Genomic DNA, 26,474 nt, shown 5'->3' with positions numbered 1-26,474 from the left:
GCTGTACCAGATCTAAAATTATATTATAAAGCAGCAGTTACTAAAACCATCTGGTATTGGCTAAGAAATAGACTAGTTGATCAATGGAATAGGTTAGGTTCAAAGGACAAAACAGCCAATAACTTTAATTATCTAGTGTTTGACAAACCCAAAGACCCCAGTTTTTGGGATAAGAATGCATTATTTGACAAAAATTGCTGGGAAAATTGGAAACTAGCATGGCAGAAACTAGGCATTGACCCACACTTAACACTGTACACCAAGATAAGGTCAAAATGGATGCATGACCTAGGCATAAAGAATGAGATTATAAATAATTAGAAAGAGCATAGGATAGTTTACATCTCAGACCTGTGGAAGAGGAAGGAATTTATGACCAAAGAAGAATTAGAGATCACTATTGACTACAAAATAGAAAATTTTGATTATATCAAATTGAAAAGTCTTTGTACAAACAAAACTAATGCACTCAAGATTAGAAGGAAAACACTAAACGGGGAAAATATTTTTACAGTCAAAGGTTCTGATAAAGGTCTCATTTCCAAAATACATAGAGAATTGACCCTAATTTATAAGAAATCAAGCCATTCTCCAATTGATAAATGGTCAAAGGATATGAACAGACAATTTTCAGATGATGAAATTGAAACTATTACCACTCATATGAAAGAGTGTTCCAAATCACTATTGATCAGAGAAATGCAAATTAAGACAACTCCGAGATACCACTACACACCTGTCAGATTGGCTAGAATGACAGGGAAAGATAACGCAGAATGTTGGAGGGGATGTGGGAAAACAGGGACACTGATACATTGTTGGTGGAATTGTGAACACATCCAGCCATCTGGAGAGCAATTTGGAACTATGCTCAGAAAGTTATCAAACTGTGCATACCCTTTGATCCAGCAGTATTTCTACTGGGTTTATACCCCAAAGAGATACTAAAGAAGGGATATGTGCCAAAATGTTTCTGGCAGCCCTGTTTATAGTGGCTAGAAGGTGGAAAAATGAATGGATGTTGATCAATTGGAGAATGGTTGAGTAAATTGTGGTATATGAATGTTATGGAATATTGTTGTTCTGTAAGAAACGACCAGCAGGATGAATACAGAGAAGATCAGTGAGACTTACATGAACTGATGCTGAGTGAAATGAGCAGAACCAGGAGATCATTATATACCTCAATAATGATACCGTATGAGGATGTATTCTGATGGAAGTGGATTTCTTCGACAAAGAGATGTAACTCAGTTTCAATTGACCAAGGATGGACAGAAGCAGCTACACCCAAAGAAAGAACACTAGGAAATGAATGTAAACTGCTTGCATTTTTGTTTTTCTTCCTGGGTTATTTATACCTTCTAAATCCAATTCTTCCTGAGCAATAAGAGAACTGTTTGGTTCTGCACATATATATTGTATCTAAGATCTCCTGTAATCTATTTAACATGTATAGGACTGCTTGCCATCTGGGGGAGGGGATGGAGGGAAGGAGAGGAAAAATTGGAACAGAAGTGAGTGCAAGGGATAATGTAAAATATTATCCTGGCATGGATTCTGTCAATAAAAGTTATTAAAAAAAAAAAGAAATCCTTGACCTTTTTTTCTTCCAGAACTTTGTTATTATGTTTTCTAGCTCTGTAAAGTAATTTCTTTGGAGTATAATTGCTATGACACTGAATAAGTAGATTAATTTATATGGTATTATCATTTTTATTATATTAGTTCAGCCCATCCATGAACACTTGATGTTTTTTCTAATTGATTAGAACTGACTTCATTTGTGTGGAAAGTATTATGTAATTGAGTTTATATAGTCTTTGATTTTGCCTTGCCAGGTAGACTACCAAATATTTTATATTATCTACAGTTATTTTAAATGGAATGTCTCTTTGCATTCTTGCTGTTGGAATTTCTTGGTAATGTACAGAAATGCTGATGATTTGTATGGATTTATTTTGTATCTTGAAAGTTTACTAAAATTGTGAATAGTTTCTAGTAGCTTTTTAATTAATTTACTAGGATTCTCTAAGTATACCATCATATCATTTGCAAAGTGCGATAATTTGGTTTCCCAATTATCTAGTCTAATTCTTTTAATTTCTTTTTCTTCTCTTATTGCTAAAGCTAACATTTCTATTGAATAATAATGGTGATAATGGGCAACCTTGCTTCACCCCTGATGTTATTGGAAATGGTTCTAGTTTATCCCCAATACATATGGTGCTTTCTGATGGCTTTATTGATCATTTCAAAAAAAATAAAACTCTACTTATTCATATTTTCCAAAAGTCTTCATAGGAATGGGTGTTAGATTTTGTCAAATGCCTCTTCTGCATATATTGAGATAATCATTTGACTTTTATTAGTTTAGTTATTGATATAATCAATTATGCTAATAATTTTCCTAATTTTGAAACAAGCCTGCATTCCTGGTATAAATCCTAATTGATCATGATGTGTTATCCTGTGGATAACTTGCTGTAATCTCTTTGCTAATATTTTATTTAAGATTTTTGCATCAATATTCATTAAGGAAATTGGTCTATAATTTTCTTTCTTTGTTTTGATCCTACCTGGTTTAGGCATCAGCACCATGTCTGTGTCATAAAAAGAATTTGGTAAGATTCCTTCTTTTTTATATTTTTCCACATAGTTTGCATAATATTGGAATTAATTGTTCTTTAAATGTTTGGTAAAATTCACATGTAAATCCATGTGGCCCTGGAGATTTCTTCTTAGGGAGGTGATTAATAGCTTATTCTATTTCATTTTCTAAAATGGGACTATTTAAATAATTTATTTCCTCTTCTGGTAATCTTGGTAATCTATATTTTTGTAAGTATTCATCCATTTCACTTAGATTATTGAATTTATTGGCATACAGTTGGGCAAAATAGGTCCTTATTTTTTCTCTAATTTCCTTGTCATTGATAGAAAGCTCACCCTTTTCATTTTTGACACTAACAATTTGATTTTCTTCTTTCCTTTTTCTAATCAAATTCACTAAAGGTTGATCCATTTTATTGCTTTTTCATAAAACCAACTTTTAGTTTTATATATTGATTCAATAGTTTTTTTTCTTTTACTTTCAACTTTATTAATCTCTCCTTTTATTTTTAGAATTTCAAGTTTGGTATTTGATTGGGGTTTTTTAATTTGTTCTTTTCTAGCTTTTATCATTGCAAGCCTAATTCATTGATTTTCTGTTTTTCTCTATTTTATGCAAGTAAGCATCTAGAGATATAAAATTTCCCCTTATTATCACTTTAGCTGCATCCCACAAATTTTGGTATGTTGTCTCATTATTGTCATTCTCTTGGATGAAATTATTAATTGTGTTTATGATTTGCTGTTTTACCCATTCATTCTTTAGGATGAGATTATTTAGTTTCCAATTAATTTTTGGTTTGTTTTTCCCTGGCCCTTTATTACACATAATTTTTAGGGCATCATGATCTGAAAAAATGCATTTACTATTTCTGCTTTTCTGCATTTGATTTTGTGGTTTTTATGCCCTAATACATGGTCAATTTTTGTGTAGGTTCCATGAACTGCCAAAAAAAGTATACTCCTTTTTGTCTCCATTTAATTTTCTCCAAAGATCTATTATATCTAACTTTTCTAAAATTCTATTTACCTCCTTAAATTCTTTCTTATTTATTTTGTGATTCAATTTTTCTAGTTCTGAGAGAGCAAGGTTGAGATCTCCAGTAGTATAGTTTTGCTATTTATTTCTTCTTGTAGCTCTCTTAACTTTTCCTCTAGGATTTTAGATATTATAGCATTTGGTTTATATATGTTTGGCATTTATATTACTTCACTATCTATGTTATCCTTTGTCAAGATATAGCTTCCTTCCTTATTTCTTTTAATTAGATTTAATTTTGCTTTAATTTGATCTGAGATCAGGATCACTATCCCTGCTTTTTTTTGTTTGTTTTACTTCAGCTGAAGCATAATAGATTCTGCTCCAGCCTTTCACCTTTACTCTATATCTATTACTATGATTTAAATGTCTCTTGTTTAAAAAAACATATTGTAAAAACAATAATAAAAAAATAAAATAAAAAAACATATTGTAGGATTCTCGATTTTAATCCAGTCTGCTATCTGCCTCCATTTTATGAGAGAGTTCATCCCATTAATAATCACAGTTAAAGTTACTAATTCTATATTTACCAACATCTCATCTTCCCCAAATTATACTTTTTACTTTTCCCCTTTCCTTCCTCCCCAGTATTTTGTTTCTGACTACCATCTCCCTCAAATAGTCTTCCCCTTTTATAGCCTCTTCACTGTTCTTATACCTTTCAGTTTTTACTTCTGTTCTCCCTTCTATCAACCTCCCCCTTTCTTTTTCCCTTTCCCTTCCTACTTCCCTATAGAATGAGACAAATTTCTCTGTGAAGCTAAATATGTCTGATATTCTCTTTTTGAGCCAAATCTGATGAAAGTAAGATTCATACAGTGCTCATTACCTTCCATTCTTTCCCTCACTTATAATATGTCTTTTTTGCCTTTTCATGAGATGTAATTTATCCCATTTTATCTCCAATTTCCTCTTCTTCCAATACCATCCCCTTTCCATTTCTAGTTTCTTTTTATATTATCACAATAAAATCAAATTATACCTTTACTTTTTAAGTATACCCATAACAGAGGTACAGTTCTCAAGAGTTAAACATATCATCTTCCCATATAAGGATGTAAGCTTTTTAACTTTTAAAAGAAAGAGTTATTTTCTTTTCTTTCCTTTTTTACCTTGCTATGTTTCTCTTGAGTTCTATATTTGAAGATTAAATTTTCAGTTCAGTTCTGGTCTTTTCATCAGAAATGAATGAAATTCATCTGTTTCATTGAATATCCATCTTTTTCCTTAAAAGATAATGCATAATTTTGCTAGATAGTTGATTCTTGGCTGCAGTGCAAGTTCCTTTGCCTTTCAGAATACCAAATTTCAGACCCTTCTATCATTTAAAGTGAAAGCTGCTAGGTCCTGGATAATCCTCCTGGTGAGTCATCAATATTCGAATTGTTTCTTTCTAGCTGCTTGCAATATTTTCTCCTTGATTTGATAATCCTGAAATTTAGGTACAATATTCCTTGCAGTTTTCATTTTGAAGTTTCCTTCAGGAAATGATTGATGAATTCTTTCAATAGCTATTTTACCCTCTGGTTCTAGGACCTTAAAACAGTTTTCCTTGATGATTCCTGAAAGATGATGCCAAGGCTCTTTTTTTATCATGGTTTTTAGGAAGTCCAGTAATCCTTAGATTGTCTCTTCTAGTTCTATTTTCTAAGTCAGTTGCTTTTCAAATGAAATTTTCTTCTATTTTTTTACATTTTCGGTTTTGTTTGATTGATTCTTAATATCTCAATGAGTCATTCACTTCTATTTGTTCAAGTCTAATTTTTAGTGAATTGTTTTCTTCAGTTAGCATTTTATCTCCTTTTGCCTTTGGCCAATTGAACTTTTATATGAGTTTTTTCTATTTCACAAATTCTGTTTTTTTCTAGGAATTGTTTTCTTTTTCCATTTCATCAAATATATTTTGTAAGGAGTTATATGCTTTATCGATTTTGCTAAATCTATTTTGCAAGGAGTTTTCTTCAAATAATTTCTGTTTCTTTTTCCAAAATTTCTTGCAATGCTCTTATTTCATTTCCCCATTTTTCTTTTAACTCTCTTTTAAGATCCTTTTTGAATTGTTCCAAGAGAGCCTTGTGAGATGGGGACCAACTAATATGACCTTTGGATCTTTATCTGGAGATGATTTGCTTTTTGTGTCTTCAGAGTTTGAGATCTGTTCTCTTTGATTCTTTTTGCTTTTTTGTTCATTTTTTAAAGACTGAAGTCTGCTCTTAAGGCAAAGGGGAGATTGTCCCAAGCTTCCTCTACAAGCAACAGCAGCTTTTCACTGTCTTAGGCCAATGCTGCTGAGTTCCTTCCTGTGCTGGGTGGGCATAGCTGAGTCTGGCATTATTCTGTGATTCAAAGGCTCACTATTTGCCTTATGTATTTGTGTTGGGTGTTTCACAGCTAATCTTCTGATCAGGACAGAGCTACTGTATTTTTATTTTTGGCTAAGAGCCTTTCAGTAGATTCCCAAGAGTTCCCAGGCCACACAGCCCTGGGTCCCTGCACTGTGCCAGCCCTTATCTACCCCTCCCTAACCCTGTGCCTGATTGAAACAGACCTTTGCAGAAATTCTTCTAAAATGTATTCTGCTGGAAATTAATTACACTACAAATATTTGTGGGTTCCATCCCTCCAAAACCAGTTAGAGGCTTGATCTCTTGTTGATCAGAGGAATGATAGGGTGACCTCCATCTTGGCTCCACCAGAGTGACCTCCATCTTGGCTCCACTCAAAAGAGCGTGAGAAAAGCCTCTAGCATGTTTTGGTGATCCTCTTAGGATGATTTTTTTGGAAGTACTTAGCTGCATGTTGCAGTCTTAATTCCAAATCCATGAAATACTTTTCTTCCTCCCTCCCTCCCTCTTTCTTTCCATTTGTAATGTCCCTTCCAGTTCTACTTCTGAGATGCAGAGGCCAAATTTAGACTAGAGAACAAGTTATGCCATTATGAGCCCAGAAGTAAATTTCAGAACCATGGACAGTTCCTATAGCTCTTTCTTAACTTTATTGTTAGCTGCTTCTGCTGAATTTCTGAGGCCTTTTGAGGTTGTGCTTAAAAAACTTGGATCTAGATTAGAACTAAAACTATTTTTCTAGGGTTCAGAAGAATTCTTATTCCTCAAAAACAATATAAAAAAGAACCTCTGATGCAGTCTGAATAGTGGGTAATATATGAACTAAACTGATTTTCTAGGTCTTCAGACTTACTTATTTAAAGGCCTTCTAATGAGTAACTGATAGAAAGGACCTGATGAGATGCTCTTCTTGACCATAGTTAGTAATTCTATCCAAGCTGACTGAATTTTGTCTTCCTAAATACTTATATTGAAGCTGTTCCTAATAGTCAAGTTTACAGTAGGACAATCTATAGATCCTATTGAATAAAATTTTAATCTTCCCACAGCCTGACATTTAATCTGATCATTCGAATAAATACACTATATATTGAACTGGGTTCTTGAGTATCAGCAAAGGCACAATTTCTTTTAGTCTATGTGTAACTTGAAGACTCTTCAGTATGACTGATTGAAACCTGCTTTACATGGAGCTATCATTCAGAATCAAAAGCATCCTACATATTGAGCAAGTATCATTCAATCAAGACCAATGAATATTTCAGTTTGTGCTTAGGTAACCTATAGAGACTTTAAAGATATGAGTTATAATCTCTTCTAATGGAGTAAGCTATCCAATTGATAGAATCATTAAAGTCTTGACATTATTAGAAGTCCAATTTCCATTATATATAGATTATCTTATGTCAGATTTGTGAACTTAGGTCCTATAAATAAAGATCTGGACAAACTCATTCTCTAACTTCTTTTTATTATGCATCTTAAATTAGATAATGGATGATAAAAGTACTTTTGTGAATTATAAATTCCTTATTCAGTTAATTATTGACTTATCTTACTACTCACAAGCTTTTTATTGAATGCTAGTGAAAATGAAATCAGGATAATACTATCCAGTTCTCTATTATTCTTTTATATTTAATGTTCTTTTGGCTATTGTATGGATGAAATAAGTGCTTTTTGTAGTTGAATGAAATTTTTAGGATATGAACTTGACTTATCTTCACTAAGCTCACTGAAAGCTTTTTTAGTACAATTCCTATGACAGAAAGGAAAACAGATGATATACATCCAGTTAATCTTATTTCTACATGATCTCTTGTCTCCAGTTCTATCTTTTTCTCTGTCTTTTCTTCCATGCACTTGACATGTAATAGATAAATGAAGTAAATATACAAATCACAGTATGCACAAATCATGATGTGATTAGTGACATTGGAAAAGTCAGGGAAGTATGAAAATGTTCAGGGAGGAGTGATCTTTTCTATCATATTGTAATTGGGAAAAACTTCATGGCAGAAATGTTCCCTAAGCTGAGCCTTGCACGAAGAGAAGGATTTTTTCAGGTTAAAAGGTGAGGAGCATGTGTTCCAAGAATAGGAGAAAGAGTGGCGAACAGATAGAGACAGAAGAGAAAAGGAAGAAATCAGTGAATAATGAATAGTCCAATTTGTGTGAAATGCAGATTACATAAAAGAGAGTAATATGAACTAAAGTCAGATAAGTAGGTTGGAGTTATATTATGTTGGCCTTGAGTGCTTGAATAGAGAGTTTATAATTTATTCATGAAGGCAATATTCATGAAGGAACTATTGAAGGCTTTTGATCAAAATAATGGTCAAGCATCAATTAATCAACAAGTATTTAAGTGCCTACTATATATTGTTACAGCTAAATGCTAGGAATATAACTACATTAACAAGATAATATCTGCCTATTCCAATAGGAACTACTCCTACTGATGTCAACAGATCTATGTCTAGTGTAATTATTATATTCACTATAAGAAATAAGGAAATACTTGATTTTAAGACATAGAAAAACTTATATGAGCCAATACAGAGTGAAATAAGCAGATTCAGAACAATCTATGCTATGATATCAATATTACGAAGATAAAAAGTTTTGAACACTTTTATAAAATGAAATTAGTAAAAACAATTTTTACAGTAACAGTAGTGTAGCAGTGTTTTTTTTTAACAATAACAAAATACTTCAAAGGCTGTAAGAATTATCAATAAATGATCATCCATAAACCCAGAAGACTGATGAAGAAACATGCTATTCTTTATAGAGGTGATAGATTAACAAAAAAAATGATTATATATAACCATTAATGGAATTTAGTTTATTGACTTTACATATTTGTTGTTTTTCTTTTTTCACAATGGAGTAAGGGTTAGGAGAAAAAGAAAATAGATTTTTGTTAATTAAAAAAGAGAAGGAAGAAAGATAGAACATTCCTATAGTTGCATGTAATTTCAGATAAGGTCATTGTATTATGCATTTTTTATAACTGTGCTACTTTGAAAAACATAATATCAATAAAACTTAAAAAAAACAAGGCTTAAAAAAGAAAAACACTCCAGAAAAGCAAACATTTGACATTTCATGCTTTTCTTCATAATGTTAGGCTAAGAATACGAAGTGTACTCCTGGGATATGAAGAGTTCCAAATAGACCTCTATAATACTAAAATTAAAAGTTAATATTTTGAAAAGGCAGAATCTACCAAATTTCTTGTGAAGCCAGCTACCTGAATGAATATCTTACTAGGATTAGGGTTCGTGAATACAAGTATCACATCTTTCAGTTACTAGCTTATGATACCAGCTAAGTTATTTATTGTCTCAGTTCTTTGAATTGTTATTCTGTAAAATGTGTGGGTTGCACTAGATCATCTGGGGTCCATAAATGGAGTTTATGGATAGGTTTCAGGGAATAAGTGAATGTGAAATTTATTATCTTTATTTTCACTATCCTTTGTCTTCCTCTGGAATTTTTTGTATTTTTTTTATGCTTTTAAGAACATTATTCTGAGAATTGGCCCTAGGTTTCACCAAACTGCCTAAGGGGTCCATGACATAAAAAAGATTAGGAACTCTTTGACCAGATGTTTTCCAAAGTCCCTTCCAGCTCTTACACTCTATGATTATAAAATTCTACTATTTCTTTTAGTGCTATACTCAGAAACCCATACTTGTTTTCACAGCCATAATAAACTCCCAAAGCTAGAAATTATTACCAAGTCCCTGTAAAATTGAGCAGATGATATCCCTGAAAGAACTTGGCAGTTTAGAGCCCTTTTTTCTAATTACAAGAATGCAGTTCAAGTCCATGTATCAATAATTAATGTCTGTTTGCTATAGTTGCCTTGGCTTAAGTTGGTACTTTTTCTTTCTTTTTCTGAAAGTAGTAAAATCTAAGCTGTCCTTTTCTATGGTAATTTTCAAGATTTGGATCCGAGTTCTTATCTTGTAAGGGATAATGAAGTTAGATAAATCTTTTCTGTCAAACATCTGTTTTGGCTAAGAAATGGCCATCTTTCACACAGAGTTTCACATCCTAACAACTACTTTTGTATCCTTCCCAAATATCTGTGAACATCTCTTCCGGCATAATCATCATGATGGAGAAATAATGTATTTTGAGCAAGAAAAAAGGTTACTGATTTCCTTTTCTCTTTTTAGATAAAGAAAATCTCTTTTAAATGCTTGTCATGTGGTAAAGTTGAGGACACAAATATAACAAGAATACAAACAGATTCTATGTACAAGAAGTTTATTTTCTAATAGGTAAGACAAAACATAAAGGGGAAGTGGGAGGGAGGTCATTCTGAGCTAAGCAAGGCAGCTTGGGGAGGTGGAGAAGTCCAGAGATGGTGTTGATCTGGGAGTGAAGTGAGCAACATCACTAGAGTCTCATAAGAAATGGCAATCCTGGGCAGTGATTCACAAATCAGTAGAGCAGGCCTCAGGGCAGAGTCATCCTGAAATGGCCAAGACAGCTGGTGAGGAGGTGGAGCAGTCTGGAGTGAGTTGAACTAGCAGTGAAAAAAAAAATTCTAAAGTTAATCAGCAAAACAAACAAAAAATGAATGAGCACTTTTACCTATACAGGCAGAACTTAAAAAGAAGCTTTTATGTGAAACTATTAACTTCCATTTCATTCTATATAAGTTTTTTTAAAGTATATAATGAATACTACACATTACTTATAAATTTGATTTCCTTGTTTATGCTTCCTTCTGAATCCCTTTTTTCCCTTGATTTCAAATTTTTTTAATAGCTTTCTTTTTTTTCCTGATATTTTAATAATCCCATTTTCTTTGCAATAGTATTAATTAAACTTATTAATTAAATTAATTAATTAAAAATATATCCAAACAAGCTCATAACAAATAAATATAATTAAACATACAAAAATACACACAAAGTAGTCATGTCCAAATATGTATGTCCATATCTTAAGTCCATTACCTCTCTGTCAGGAAATGAGTGACATGAATTACAAGTTCTCTGAAGACATTGATTTGATTAAAGTTCTTAAGGTTTTTAAAAATAAAAATATTATTTTTTAGCATTAATTGGTATCATTTTTCTTACTTTACTCTGTTTCAGTTTATACTACCCAAGGTTTTCTGAAATCACCTCTTTTGTTATTTCTCATGGAGCAATAATATTCAATTACATTATTAAACCACGATTTATTAAACCATTTGTCAATTGTTGGGTATCTCTTTAGGTTTTAGTAGTTTACATTTAATTTGCTTTCTCCAATTTAAATACCTGTCCCTTCAGGATCAGACAGTTAATTTTGCTGGTGGCTATGCATTTTTCAATGTTATCCTCTACCTTAACTCCCCCTCCCATCTTGTTTCCTTGTTTATTATATTTTTACACCAAATATGCTCTCTCTGTATCTGTGTGCATTCAGCTATTCTTTGTCTAGTGCAGATAAGAGTGAAGTTTGTGTGATACCTGCTTCTCCTCACATACTCAATTATAAGAAATAAAAATTTGTCTTCTTGCATAGTACATATATATATGTATATGTCTTCCTTGTATACTAGAGTATTAATTTTACTCTCCCTTTCCTTTTACATCTTTAAATCTTCAGAACACAACCAATCTCACTCATGTCATCCTCCCTTTTGCTTTTTTAACTCCTTCAATAGCATTTAAAGACATTATGATTTAAAAGGGACAAGTTTCTTCACATCTTGTTAGAATGTTAGTAATGGAACATAATATAGCTTTTTCTAATTGTTCATATAAATTAACTTTCCAGGCTTTTCTTGATTCCTGTGTTTCCACTTTAAATTTCCCACTCAGTTTCTGGTCTTTCATTAGAGATTCTTGATAGTCTCTATTCCATTAAAAATTCATTTCCTTCTCCCTCTTTCCACTTTGTAGGATTATACCAATTTATGAAAGGTAAGTTAGTATTAGTTGTAAGCCTATTTCTTTCGTTATTTGAAATATCGTACCCTCTTCATATCAGGTAGAAACTTCCAAATCTTATGTGATTCTTAATGTGGTTCACTGATATTTCAATGCTTTCTTTTTGTATGCTTGTATACATATTTTTTCTTCAATATAGAGCTTTTAGATTTGAGCTATAACAATTCTTAGATTTTTTTTTCCCAGGAAGTGGTTGGTGGATTCTTTTTTAATATTTGTCAGTATCATTTGTATTTAATATTTCTTGAAATATGGTATGCAGAATTTAAAAAAAATCATAGTTTTCAGGGAATCCATTGATTCTTAAATTATTTCTCTTTAGCCTGTTTTCTAGTTCATTTCATTTTTTTTTATGAAATAACATACATTTTCTTCCATTTTTTAAGTCTTGCAATCTAATTGAGTTAAGAACTGTTTGATCTGTCTAACTTTTAGGAAATCTGTTATATGGGTAAGATATATAACTTTTTGTTCTAAACTATTTGCTGTCCTTCCAATTCTTTCTTTCAGAGCTTTAAATTCTTTAAAATATCTTTATAAGGGACTTCCGACCAAGAGAGCAGACAGGATACATGTATCTATCTAAGTTCCTTCTTGCACTCAGAATACTTTTTTTTTTCATGAAAAGGCCTCAGAATTAGTGCTTGACTAAAAAAACCCCACAAATACATTACCAATAGAAGATATCCTTGAAATTCTCCAGAAAAGGTCTGTTTTTGCTCGTGTGCAGGGATGGTTAGACCAGGCACAGACCACAGGCAGGCAGAGAGAACACAGAAGGCAGCTAAGACTGAGCAGACTGGAGCGGGGTGGGGTGTGATCTCAGCCATTGGAAAATTTGCAGGGAGAACTTTACTCAGTGTGAGCTACTTTGCCCTGGCAGCAAGCCAGTAGATCAGCAGAGAAACTATAAACACAAGGGGTAAAGACTTCAATCCTGAAACACTGGGGTCTCTCAGGACCTGACCACATCCACTCAGCACTCAGAGTGACTCAGCATGCTCTCAGAGTCTCAGAGAGTGGCCACTGTGCAGGCAGCAGAGCCATTGCTGTTCCACTGCTGCTTCATTGCTACCTCTTGTAATCTGTAGAGGAAGCTGGGTAACACCACACTGCCCAAAAAGCAGACTGCATCGTTTGTTTGTCTGTTTGTTTTCTTTGATTCTTTTTTGTCAAAATGAGCAAAAAACTTAAAGTGTATTCTAACTATAGATAGCTTCTATATGGGTAGGGAGCAGATTTCAAACCCTGAGGAGACTAAAAACAGAGTGTCTCCAGATGAATCCCCAAAGGGGGATATAATCTGGTCCCCATTACATAAAACTCTCATAGAAGAAATTATAAAGGCTCTTACAAGAGAGCTAGAAGAAAAATGGGGAAAGGAAAGGGAAGTTTGGCAAGAGGGTCTGGATAAATCATCCTATTCATTTAAAGATAGAATGGATAAAGAAATAAAATCCCTGAAAGGCAGAATTAGTGAACTGGAAAAAGAAAATAAGCTCTCTAAAAAAGAAAATTGGCAAAATAGAAAAAAACTTCCATAGAACAAAAAAACTCACTTAAAAACTCAATTGAACAATTACAAAAAGAAATAAAAAAAGGTAAATGAAGAAAATAATTCATTAAAAATCAGAACTGAACAAATGGAAAGGAATGACTCAAGGAGACACCAAGAATTAGTCAAGCAAAACCAAAAAAATGAAACAATGAAAAAATGTTAAATACCTACTTGGGAAAACAACAGACCTGGAAAATAGATCTAGGAGAGATAATCTGAGAATTATTGAATTTCCTGAAAATTATGATGAAAAAAAGAGCCTAGCCACTATTTTTCTGCCCAGATGTTATAGAAACGGAGGGTAAAATAGATATTTAAAGAATTCATCAATCACCTACTGAAAGAGACCCCAAAATTAAAACTCCAAGAAATATTGTGGCTAAATTCCAGAACTATCAGACCAAGGAAAAAATACTACAAGCAGCTAGGGAAAAAAAATTCAAATATAGAGGAGCCACAATAAGGATTACTCAGGATTTAGCAGCATCCACATTAAAGGATCAAAGGACCTGGAATCTGATATTTCAAAAGACTAAGGAATTTGATATGCAGCCAAGAATAACTTACCCAGCCAAAATGATCATTTTTCCCCCCAGGGATAAAGATGGACATTCAATTAACTAGGGGGTAAATTCCACCATAAAGCTGAGGTGGATCACAGATTAGATTAAAAGAATCCTACAATATGTTGTTTACAGGAAACACACTTGAAGCAGGATGATACATGCAGAGTAAAGGTACAAGGCTGGAGCAGAATCTGCTATGCTTCAGGTGAAGTCAAAAAATCAGGGGTAGTCATCCTGATCTCACATCAAGCAAAAACAAAAATTGATTTAATTAAAAGAGATAATTTCATCTACTTCTGAAGAAAAAAAATGAAACTAAATGAAAAGTTTGATCTCCAAATATAGGACTCAAGAGAAAGATGAAAAAGTAAAAAGAAATCTTGGGAACTATACTTCTGTTATGAATATACATAAAGAACACATGTATAATTTAGTTTTATAGTTATAATATAAAAAAGAAATGAGGTGGAAAGGAAATTGTACTAGAAAAAGGGTAAAGTGGGGTACCACATCTCACAAATAAGCAAAGGAAACCTATTATGTCTGAGGGAAAGAAGGGAGGGGGATGAACATAGTGCATATATTACTCTCATCAGAATTGGCTTAAAGAGAAAAAAATTACATATATTTGATTTACCGAGAAACTTCTTCCACCTCATTGAAAAGTGGGAGAGGAAAAGTGAAAAAGGAAAGAGTAAGCTAAGCAGAAGGGAATACAGAAATTGTGAGGAAAAGGGGTAAGAAAAGGGGAGGAACTCTAAGTGGGAGTAGGGATCGTAAAAAGGGAGAGCTATGAGAGGCAAGTGGTACTCACAAGTTTAATATTGGGGAGGGGTGTAAGGGGGAAGGAAAAGAGAAAAGCACAAGCAAGGGTTAATAAGATTGCAAGAAATAAAGAATTAGTAATTTTAATCATAAATGTGAATGGGGTAAATTCCACTATAAAGCTGAGGTGGATCACAGATTAGATTAAAAGAATCCTACAATATGTTGTTTACAGGAAATACACTTGAAGCAGGATGATATGTGCAGAATAAAGGTACAAGGCTGGAGCAGAATCTGCTATGCTTCAGGTGAAGTCAAAAAATCAGGGGTAGTCATCCTGATCTCACATCAAGCAAAAACAAAAAATGATTTAATTAAAAGAGATAAGGAAGGACACTATATCTTGCTAAAGGGTAGCATAGATAATGAAGCAATATCAATATTAAACATATATGTGCCATATGGTGTAGCATCTAAATTCTTAAAAGAGAAATTAAGAGAGCTGCAAGAAATAGACAGCAAAACTATAATAGTGGGAGATCTCAACCTTGCACTCTCAGTATTAGATAAATCAAACCACAAAATAAATAAGAAAGAAATCAAAGAGGTAAATAGAATACTAGAAAAGTTAGGTATGATAGATCTTTGGAGAAAACTAAATGGAGACAACAAAGGAATACACTTTCTTTTCAGCAGTTCATGGAACCTATGCAAAAACTGACCATATATTAGGACATAAAAACCTCAAATTCAAATGCAATAAGGCAGAAATAGTAAACACATCCTTTTCAGATCATGATGCAATGAAAATTACATTCAATAAAAAGCCAGGGGAAAATAGACCAAAAAATAATTGGAAACTAAATAATTTCATACTAAAGTATTGTTGGGTGAAACAGCAAATCACAGACATAATTAATAACTTCATCCAAGAAAATGCAATAATAAGATGTCATACCAAAATGTGTGAGATGCAGCCAAAGCAGTAATAAAGGGAAATTTTATGTCTCTAGAGGCCTACTTACATAAAATAGAGAAACAGGTCAATGAATTGGGCTTGCAACTAAAAAAGCTAGAAAAAGAACAAATTAAAAATGCCCAGTCAAACACTAAACTTAAAATTCTAAAAATAAAAGGAGAGATTAGTTAAATTGAAAGTAAAAAAAAACCCTATTGAATTAACAAATAAAACTAAGAGTTGGTTTTTGAAAAAACCAACAAAATAGATAAACCTGTAGTAAATTTGATTAAAAAAAGGAAAGAGGAAAATGAAATTGTTAGTCTTAAAAATGAAAAGGGAGAACTCACCACTAATGAAGAGGAAATTAGAGCAATAATTTGGAGTTACTTTGCCCAACTTTATGCCAATAAATTTGATAACCTAAGTGAAATGGAAGAATACCTTCAAAAATATAGCTTGCCCAGATTAACAGAGGAAGAAGTAAATTGGTTAAACAGTCACATTTTAGAAAAAGAAATAGAACAAGCTATTAATCAATTCCTTAAGAAAAAATCTCCAGGACCAGATGGATTTACATGTGAATTCTACCAAATATTTAAAGAACAATTAACTCCAATGCTATATAAATTATTTGAAAAAAATAGGGATTGAAGGAGTCCTACCAAATTCCTTTTATGACATAGACATGGTACAGATTGATACCTAAACCATGTAGGTTAAAACAGAGAAAGAAAATTGACCAATCTCCCTAATGAATATTTATGCTAAAATCTTAAGTAAAATATTAGCAAAAAGATTACAGAAAATCATCCCCAGGATAATATACGATGACCAAGTAGGATTTATACCAGGAATGCAGTGTTGGTTCAATATTAGGAAAACTATTAGCATAATTGACTATATCAATAAAGAAATTAACAAAAACCATATGATCATCTCAACAGATGCAGAAAAAACATTTGATAAAATCCAACATCCATTCTTAATAAAAACACTAGAGAGTATAGAAATAAATGGACTTTTCCTTAAAATACTCAGGAGCATCTATTTAAAATCTTCAGTAAGCATCATATGTAATGGTGATAAACTGGAACCATTCCTAATAATATCAAGAGTGAAAAAAGCTTGCCCACTATCACCATTACTATTCAATATTGTATTAGAAACGCTAGCTTCAGTAATAAGAGTTGAGAAAGAGATTAAAGGAATTGAAGTAGGTAATGAGGAAACCAAATTATCAATCTTTGCAGATTATATGATGGTATACTTAGAGAACCCCAGAGATTATACTAAAAAACTATTAGAAATAATCCACAACTTTAGCAAAGTTGCAGGATACAAAATAAACCCACATAAATCATCAGCATTCTTATATATCACTAACAAATCCAACAGTTAGAGTTATAAAGAGAAATTCCATTTAAAGTAACTGCCAATAGTATAAAATATTAGGTTTTTTTCTTAAATTCTTTATTATTATTATTATTTTTTTTATTGACAGAACATATGCATAGATAATTTTTTATAACATAATTCCTTGCACTCACTTCTGTTCCAACTTTTCCCTTCCCTCCCTCCACCTCCTCCCTTAGATGGCAGGCAGTCTTATACATTTTAAATATGATATAGTATATCCTAGATACAATATATATGTGCAGAACCATACAGTTCTCTTGTTGCGCAAGAAGAACTGGATTCAGAAGGTAAAATAACTTGGGAAGAAAAACAAAAATGCAAAGGGCTCACATTTATTTCCCAGTGTTCCTTCTCTGGGTATAGCTGATTCTGTCCATCACTGATCAATTGGAACTGAATTGGATCTTCTCTTTGTCAAAGATATCCACTTCCATCAGAATACATCCTCATACAGTATTGTTGTTGAAGTGTATAATGATCTCCTGGTTTTGCTCATTTCAATTAGCATCACTTTATGTAAGTCTCTCCAAGCCCCTCTCTATTCATCCTGCTGATCATTTCTTACAGAACAATAATATTCCATAACATTCATATACCACAGTTTACCCAACCATTCTCCAAATGATAGGCAACCATTCATTTTCCAGTTTCTAGCCACTACAAAAAGGGCTGCCACAAACATTTTGGCACATGCAAGTCCCTTTCCCTTCTTTTGTATTTCCTTGGGATATAAGCCCAGTAGTAACACTGCTGGATCAAAGGGTATACACAGTTTGATAGCTTTTTGAGCACAATTCCAAATTCCTCTATAGAATGGTTGGATTCATTCACAACTCCTCCAACAATGCATCAATGTCCCAGTTTTCCCACATCCCCTCCAACATTCATCATTATTTTTTTCCTGTCATCTTAGCCAATCTGACAGGTGTGTAGTGGTATCTCAGAGTTGTCTTAATTTGCATTTCTCTGATCAATAGTGATTTGGAACACTTTTTCATATGAGTAGAAATAGTTTCAATTTGATCATCTGAAAATTGTCTTTTCATATCCTTTTACCATTTATCAATTAGAGAATGGCTTGATTTCATTATAAAATATTTGGGAATCTGTATGCCAAGGGAAAGTCAGGAACTATATGAGCAAAACTACAAAACACTTTCCACACAAATAAAGTCAGATTTAAATAATTGAAAAAATATTAAGTGCTCTTGGATAGGCCAAGTGAATATATTAAAGATGACAATACTCCCCAGACTAATCCATTTATTTAATGATAGACCAATCAGACTCCCAAGAAACTATTTTACTGACCTAGAAAAAATAACAAAATTCATATGGAAAAACAATAGGTCAAGAATTTCAAGGAACTAATGAAAAAAAAAATCAAATGAAGTTGGCCTAGCTGTACCTGATCTATTAAAACAGCAGTCACCAAAACCATTTGGTATGGGCTAAAAAATAGAGTAGTTGATCAGTGGTATAGGTTAGGTTTGCAGGACAAAATAGTCAATAACTATAGAAATCTAGTGTTTGACAAACACAAAGATCCCACCCTTTGGGATAAGAATTCACTATTTGACAAAAACTGCTGGGAAAACTGGAAATCAGTATGGCAGAAACTAGGCATGGACCCAAACTTAACAACATACACCACGATAAGATCAAAACGAGTTCATGATTTAGGCATAAAGAATGAGATTATAAATAAATTAGAGGAACATAGGATAGTTTACCTCTCAGACTTGTGAAGAAGGAAGGAATTTGTAACCACTAGAAATCATTATTGATCACAAAATAAAAAAAATTTGATTATATCAAGTTAAAAAGCTTTTGTACAAACAAAACTAATGCAAACAAGATTAGAAGGGAAGCAACAAACTGGGGAAACATTTTTACAGTTAAAGATTCTGATAAAGGTCTTATTTTTAAAATATATAGAGAATTGACTCTAATTTATAAGAAATCAAGCCATTCTCTAATTGATGTGGTCAAAGGATATGAACAATTTTCAGATGATGAAAATGAAACTATTTCTACTCATATGAAAGGGTGTTCCAAGTCACTATTAATCAGAGAAATGTAAATTAAGACAATTCTGAGATACCACTACATACTTTCAAATTGGCTAAGATGACAGGAAAAGGTAATGACGAATATTGGAGGGGATGTTGGAAAACTAGGACACTGATGCATTGTTGTTAGTGGAGTTGTGAATGGATCCAGCCATTCTGGAGAGCAATTTGGAATTATGCTCAAAAAGTTATCAAACTGTGCATGCCCTTTGATCCAGCAGTGTTACTATTGGGCTTATATCCCAAAGCAATATTAAAGAAGGAAAAAGGACCTGTATGTGCCAAAATGTTTGTGGAAGTCCTTTTTGTAGTGGCTAGAAACTGGAAATTGAATGGATGCCCATCAATTGGAGAATGGTTGGGTAAACTGTGGTATATGAATGTTATGGCATATTATTGTTCTGTAAGAAATGACCAGCATAATGAATACAGAGAGGCTTGGAGAGACTTACATATAGTGATGCTAATTGAAATGAGCAAAACCAGGAGATCATTATACACTTCAACAACAATATTGTATGAGGATGTATTCTGATGGAAGTGGATATCTTTGACAAAGAGAAGATCCAATTCAGTTCCAATTGATCAATGATGAACAGAATCAGCTATACCCAAAGGAGGAGCACTGGCAAATGAATGTGGACTACTTGCATTTTTGTTTTTTTTTCCCCAGGTTATTTTTACCTTCTGAATCCAATTGTTCTTGTGCAACTAGAGAACTGTATGTATCTGCACACCTATATTGTATCTAATATATGGAGTGGAGTGGGAGTGGAGGGAGGGAAGGGAAAAGTTGAAACAGGAGTGAGTGCAAGGGACAATGTTGAAAAATTACCCATGCATATGTTCTGTCAATAAAAAGATATCATAAAAAAGAGCATATAGAAAAAATATATATCTTTTTTTTTTTTTTTTTTTTTTATTTAATAGCCTTTAATTTACAGGATATATATACATGGGTAACTTTCAGCATTAACAATTCCAAACTCTTGTTCCAATTTTCACCTCTTACCCACCACCCCTCCCTAAATGGCAGGATGACCAGTAGATGTTAAATTATTAAAATATAACTTAGATACACAATAAGTATACATGACACAACATTATTTTGCTGTACAAAAGAATCAGACTCTGGAATTATTGTACAATTAGCTTGTGAAGGAAATCAAAGATGCAGGTGTGCATAAATTTAGGGACTGGAATTCAATGTGTGGTTTTAGTCATCTCCAGAGTTCTTTTCTGGGTATAGCTAGTTCAGTTCATTACTGCTCCATTAGAAATGATTTGGTTGATCTCGTTGCTGAGGATGGCTTGATCCATGGACTGGTCATCATCTAGTATGTTGTTGAAGTATATAATGATCTCCTGGTCCTGCTCATTTCACTTAGCATCAGTTCGTGTAAGTTCTCAGGCCTTTCTGAAATCATCCTGTTGGTCATTTCTTCAAGAACAGTAATATTCATAATTATATACCACAATTTTTCCTCATTCTCAACTGATGGACATCCATTCAGTTTCCAGTTTTCTAGCCACTACAAAAGGGCTGCCACAAAATTCGTGCACATACAGGTCCCTTTCCTTCTTTATAATTCTTTGGGATATAATCCCAGTAAGTAACACTGCTGGATCAAAGGTATGCACAGTTTGATCTTTTTGAGCATAGTTCAAACTACTTCCAAAATGGTTGGTTCTACAACTCCACAACAGTGAATCAATGTCCGTTTTCCCACATCCCTCCAACAATCTTCATTTTTTTCCTGTCATGTTAGCCAATCTGACAGGTGTTAGTATCTTTAGAGTTGTCTTAATTTGATCCTGATTAATAATGACTTGGGCATCTTTCATTGACTAGAAATATTTCAATTTCTTCATCTGAGAATTGTCTGTTCATTCCTTGACCATTTTTTCAATTGGAAATGGCTTGATTTTTATAAATAGAGTTAATTCTCATATATTTTGGAAATGAGGCCTTTATCAAGAACCTTTACTGTAAAAATATTTTTCCAGTTGCTTCTCAATCTTGTTCAATTAGTTTTGTTTTGTAAAAAACTTTTCAGTTTGGTATAATCGAAATTTTCTTTTTGTGATCAGTAATGATCTCAAAGTTCTGCTTTGTATAAAACCTTCCTTCCACAGGTCGAGAGGTAAACTATTTTTCCTAATTTTAATAATTTATTTTTATCCTGGTCATGAACCCATTTTGACCTTATTTGGTGTTGGGTTAAGTATGGATCAATGCCTAGTTTCTGCATATTGTTTTCCAATTTTTCCAGCAATTTTTATCAAAGTAGGTTCTTATCCCAAAGTGGAATCTTTTTTAAAAAGAATAGGTTCTATATTTGTTGGATGTTTATCCTTTGACTAACTATTCCACTGATTCAACTAATCTATTTCCAGCCTACAAATAGTTTTTGGAACTTTAATCTATATATAGTTTTAGATCTTGGTATTAGCTAAGCACCATCATTTGATTTTTTTCATTAATTTTGAAATTTCTTGACCTTTTGTTTTCCATTGAACTTTTTGTTATTTTTTCTAGGTCATTAAAATAGTTTTTGGGAGTCGATTGGTATGTGCTAAATAAATGATTAGTTTGGGTAATATTGTCATCTTTATTATATTTGCTGCCCTATCAAGAGATTTAATATTTCAATTGTTTAGAATCAGACTTAATTTGTGTTAAAAGTGGTCTGTAATTTTGTCATAAAGTTTTGATTTTCCTTCAGATAGATTCCTAAATATTTTATATTATCATAGTTACTTTAAATGGAATTTTCTTTGCTCGACTGTTGTTTGTTAGTGATATTAAGAATGCTGATGACTTATGTGGGTTTATTTTATAACCACAACTTTCTAAAGTTGGGATTATTTCTAATAACTTTTTAGCAGAATTCTGGGGTTCTCTAAGTATACATATGTCATCGGCAAAGAGTGATAATTTGTTTTCCTATTACTATTTCTTATTCCTTTAAATTCTTTCTCACTTCTTTTGTATAGCTAGCGTTTTAATACAATATTAAATAGTAACGGTGATATGGGCAACCTTGTTTCTCCAAGATCTTATTAGGAATGGTTGCAGTTTGTCTCCATTACATATGATGTACTGATGGTTTTAAATAATGTGCTGATTATTTTAAAAAGTCCATTTATTCCTATACTCTCAAGTGTTTTTAATAGGAATGGATGTTGGATTTTATCAAATGCTTTTTCTGCATCTATTGAGATGATCTATGGTTTTTTAATTTGGTTATTAAATTCCAATTATATTGATAGTTTTCTAATATTGCCAGCCTGCATTCCTGGTATAAATCCTCTTGATCATGGTTATTATCTTGGAGATGATTTTTGTAGTCTTTTTGCTAATATCTTATTTAAGATTTTAGCATCCAATATTCATTAGGGAGATTGGTCTTAATTTTCTTTCTCTGTTTTCAGCCTACCTGGTTTAGGTATCAGTACCATGTCTGTGTCATAGAAGGAATTTGGTAGGACTCCTTCATTCCCTATTTTATCAAATAATTTATATAGCATTGGGGCCAATTGTTCTTTAAATGTTTGGTAAAATTCCACATGTAAATCCATCTGGTCCTGGGGTTTTTTCTTAGGGGAGTTGTTTATTGCCTGTTCTATTTCTTTTCTGAAATGGGACTATTCAACAATTTACTTCCTCCTCTGTTAATCTGGGAAGTCTATATTTTGGAGGTAGTCATCCATTTCACTTAGGTTATCAAATTTATTGGCATAAAGTTGAGGAAAATAACTCCTTATTATTTCTCTAATTTCCTCTTCCTTGGTGGAAAGTTCTCCTTTTCATTTTAAACTATTAATTTCATTTCCTCCCTCCTTTTTCTAATCAGTTTACCAAAGGCTTATCTATTTTATTGGCTTTTCATAGAACCAACTCTTAGTTTTATTAATTAGTTCAATAGATTTTTACTTTCAATATTTTTAATTTCTCCTTTTTAATTTTAAATTTCCAATTTAGTATTTGATTGGGGTTTTTAATTTGGTCTTTTTTTAGTTTTTTTAGTTGCAAGCCCAATTCATTAATCTTTTCTTTCTCTGTTTTATTCAAGTAAGCTCTAAGGATATAAAATTCCTCTTATTACCCTTTGGCTGCATCCCACAAATTTTGGTATGATTCTCATCATTGTCATTATCTTAATGAAATTATTAATTGTATCTATAATTTGCTGCTTCACCCCAATCATTCTTTAAGATGGTTGTTTAGTTTCAATTACTTTTGGTCTATTTCCCCCTAATTTTTTGTTGAATGTAGTTTTTATTGCATCATGATCTGAAAGAAAGCATTTACTATTTCTGCTTTCTTGCATTTAATTTGAGGTCTTTATGTCCTAATATATGGTCAATTTTTTGAATAGGTTCCATGAACTGCTGAGAAGAAAGTATATTCCTTCTATCTCCATTCAATTTTTCTCCAAGATCCAACATACCTAATTTTTCTAATATTCTGTTTACTTCTTTAATTTTCTTTTCTTATTTGTTTTGTGGTTTGATTTGTCTAATTCTGAGGTGCAAGTTGAGGATCTCCTACTATTACAGTTTTGTTTTCTATTTCTTCTTGCAACCTCTCCTTTCCTTTAAAGCTGGTGCCATACCCTTGGTGCATATTGTTTAATATTGATATTGCCGTTGTTTATGCTCGCCTTTAGCAGGATGTAGTTTCCTTCCTTATCTCTTTAATTAGATCAATTTTACTTTTGCTTGATCTGAGATAAGGATGGCTACCCTTTGACCTTCACCTGAAGCAATAGATTTTACTCCAACCTTTACCTCTTATATTATCCCCCCTTTAGTTTTCTTTAACTTATATTGCTTAGGGTTCTGCTTTATCCAGTCTCTATCCTCTCCTCTTTGTGGGAGTTCATCCATTCACATTACATTAAATTCAATCTGTATTTCCTGCATCCTAACCCCAGATTGTGCTTTACATTCTTGCCTCCCCAACCCTCTTTCCCCTTTAAACTTATGTTACCCCTCTTGTTCACGTACTTATCCTCTTTATAATCCCCCTCCCCCTTCCTTCCCTTATTACTCTTTTTCTTTTCCTTTTCCTCTCCCCTTTTTAATGGGCAGAGAATTTTTCTAAAACAAAATGTAATTATTTTTCCTTTGAGCCAACTCTGAGAGGTAAGATTCCTGTTCTCCCCTCTCTGAATTCCTCAGATATGATAGTTTCCTTAAGCCTCTTTGTGGGATGTGGTTTTCCCTCTTTTTTCCCTCTTCCCACTTATTTCTGCCATCATCCCTTTTTCCATATCTACTTCCCTTTTTATGTTATATCAGTCTATCAAATTTTACATGTTTTTTTTTGTATATCCACACAAATCAATTCTCAAAGTTATTTTTACCTTTTTTCTGCATTCTTGAGTTCTATTCTTGGAGATCAAATTTTTTTTTTAGTTCTGGTTTTTCTTCGAAACAAATGGAATTCATTTGTTTCATTAAATTCCATCTTCTTCCTGGAAGAAAATGCTCAGCTTAGCTGGGTGTTTATTCTTGCTCATCCCAAGTTCTTGTGCCTTTCAGATATCCATATTCCAGGCCCTTCTTTCCTTTAATGTAGAGGCAGCCAGATCTTGGGTGATCTTATTGGCACCTCGGTATTTAAATGGTTTTTTTGGCTTGTATGGTTTCCTTAATCTGATAGTTCTGAAATTTGCCACTAATATTCCTTGGGTTTTTTTTGGGTTTTCTTTCAGAAGGTGTTCGTGAATTCTTTCAATCCTATTTTTACTTCATTCTATTACATCTGGGCAGTTCTCTTTGATGATTTCTTGTAAAATTATCTAGGCTCTTTTTTTCATCATAGTTTTCGGAAATCCAATAATCCTCAGATTATTCTCTCCTAAGATCTATTTTTCCAAGTCTGTCATTTTAGCAAGTGTTTCATGGTTTTTCCAGTTGTATTTTTTGGTTTTGTTGACTGTTCTTGCTGTCTCAATGCATCTTAGTTTCAATTTTTCAGTTTCTAATTTTTAAGATTATTTTCTTCATTAGCTTTTTTACTTCTTTCTGTATATTTTGGGTTTTTGAATGTATTTTTTGGTCTGTGGAATTTTTTCCATTTTCCTAATTTTTTTTTAGTGAATTATTTTCTTTCAATTCACAGATCTACTTTCTTGAGGGTTCTTTGTCTTTCAATTCAATCCTACTTTCGTGAATTCTTTATTTTCAATTCAATTCTTACTTTCCTGAGGTTTTTTTTTTTCAATTACCAATTTTGTTTCCTGCACTTCCTGAGGAATTTTTAACTTTCAATTCGTATTTCAGGAAGTTGTTGCTCTCTTAAGGCTTCTCTTTCCTTTCCCATTTATCTTCTAACTCTCTTTTGAGACTTTTAATGGCTCTTCTATAGGCATTATGTAAAAGGACAGTCGTGCATTTTGCTGTTTAGGTCTCTTCAGGTTTGCTGACCTGCTCTTTTCTGCATAGAAGCTGTAGATCGTTCTTTCATCTTTTTTCATGTTTAAAAGCCTTTAGGTTGTCTCCTAGGCAAGTTAAGCTTCCTCTCAGAGCAGGGAGAATGTAAACGATTCGGCTCAAGGTATGGGAGTGGTCCGGTGGTTTTCCTTCCCAAGGAAGTGGTTCGCACTGGCCGTATCAAACTGCTTAGTAGGGCTGGTGGTTATCGTGCCCTCGCTGAGCAAGTGGTGAGGTGTCCTGCCCCAGGCCGGAGCCTCTTTGGGACTGTAGTATGCAGCTGAGCGCGGCAACCGCCGACTCTGCCCAGTGTCTCTGCCCAATGCAAATCGCCCTGGAAAACTCTTATCCCAAGCCGAGCTCCCACTGTTGCGATTGAGGCTAACCGGGCTGCGTCCTCCTGCGGTGCGGATCAAACTGCCCAGGAAAAGCCCGTACTGCGGTTGGGCGCACTTTGCTGAGATCTGTGCTTTCTCCCTCGGTTTTGAGACTCTCCTCGGAACCTAATTTCTCTCCCATTCGCCGATCTCCCCCTGGCCCCGGAACCAACCTTTTTGGCGAGACTGCAGATTTTCTTCGGCCGGTGGAGTTGTTCTATTCTTATCTTTACGAATTGTAGCAGTCAAGACTATTTTTGAGGCTCGATATAATATTGATAAAGAGGGTAAGAGAAGAGCTTAGAAAGTCGCGTGTGTCTTCTCCGCCATCTTGGCTCCGCCCCCAAAAATA

The sequence above is a fragment of the Sarcophilus harrisii genome, chromosome 2 (genome assembly GCF_902635505.1).
Source record: "Sarcophilus harrisii chromosome 2, mSarHar1.11, whole genome shotgun sequence".
NCBI classification, from domain to species: Eukaryota; Metazoa; Chordata; class Mammalia; order Dasyuromorphia; family Dasyuridae; genus Sarcophilus; species Sarcophilus harrisii.
This window is presented reverse-complemented; position numbering follows the sequence as displayed.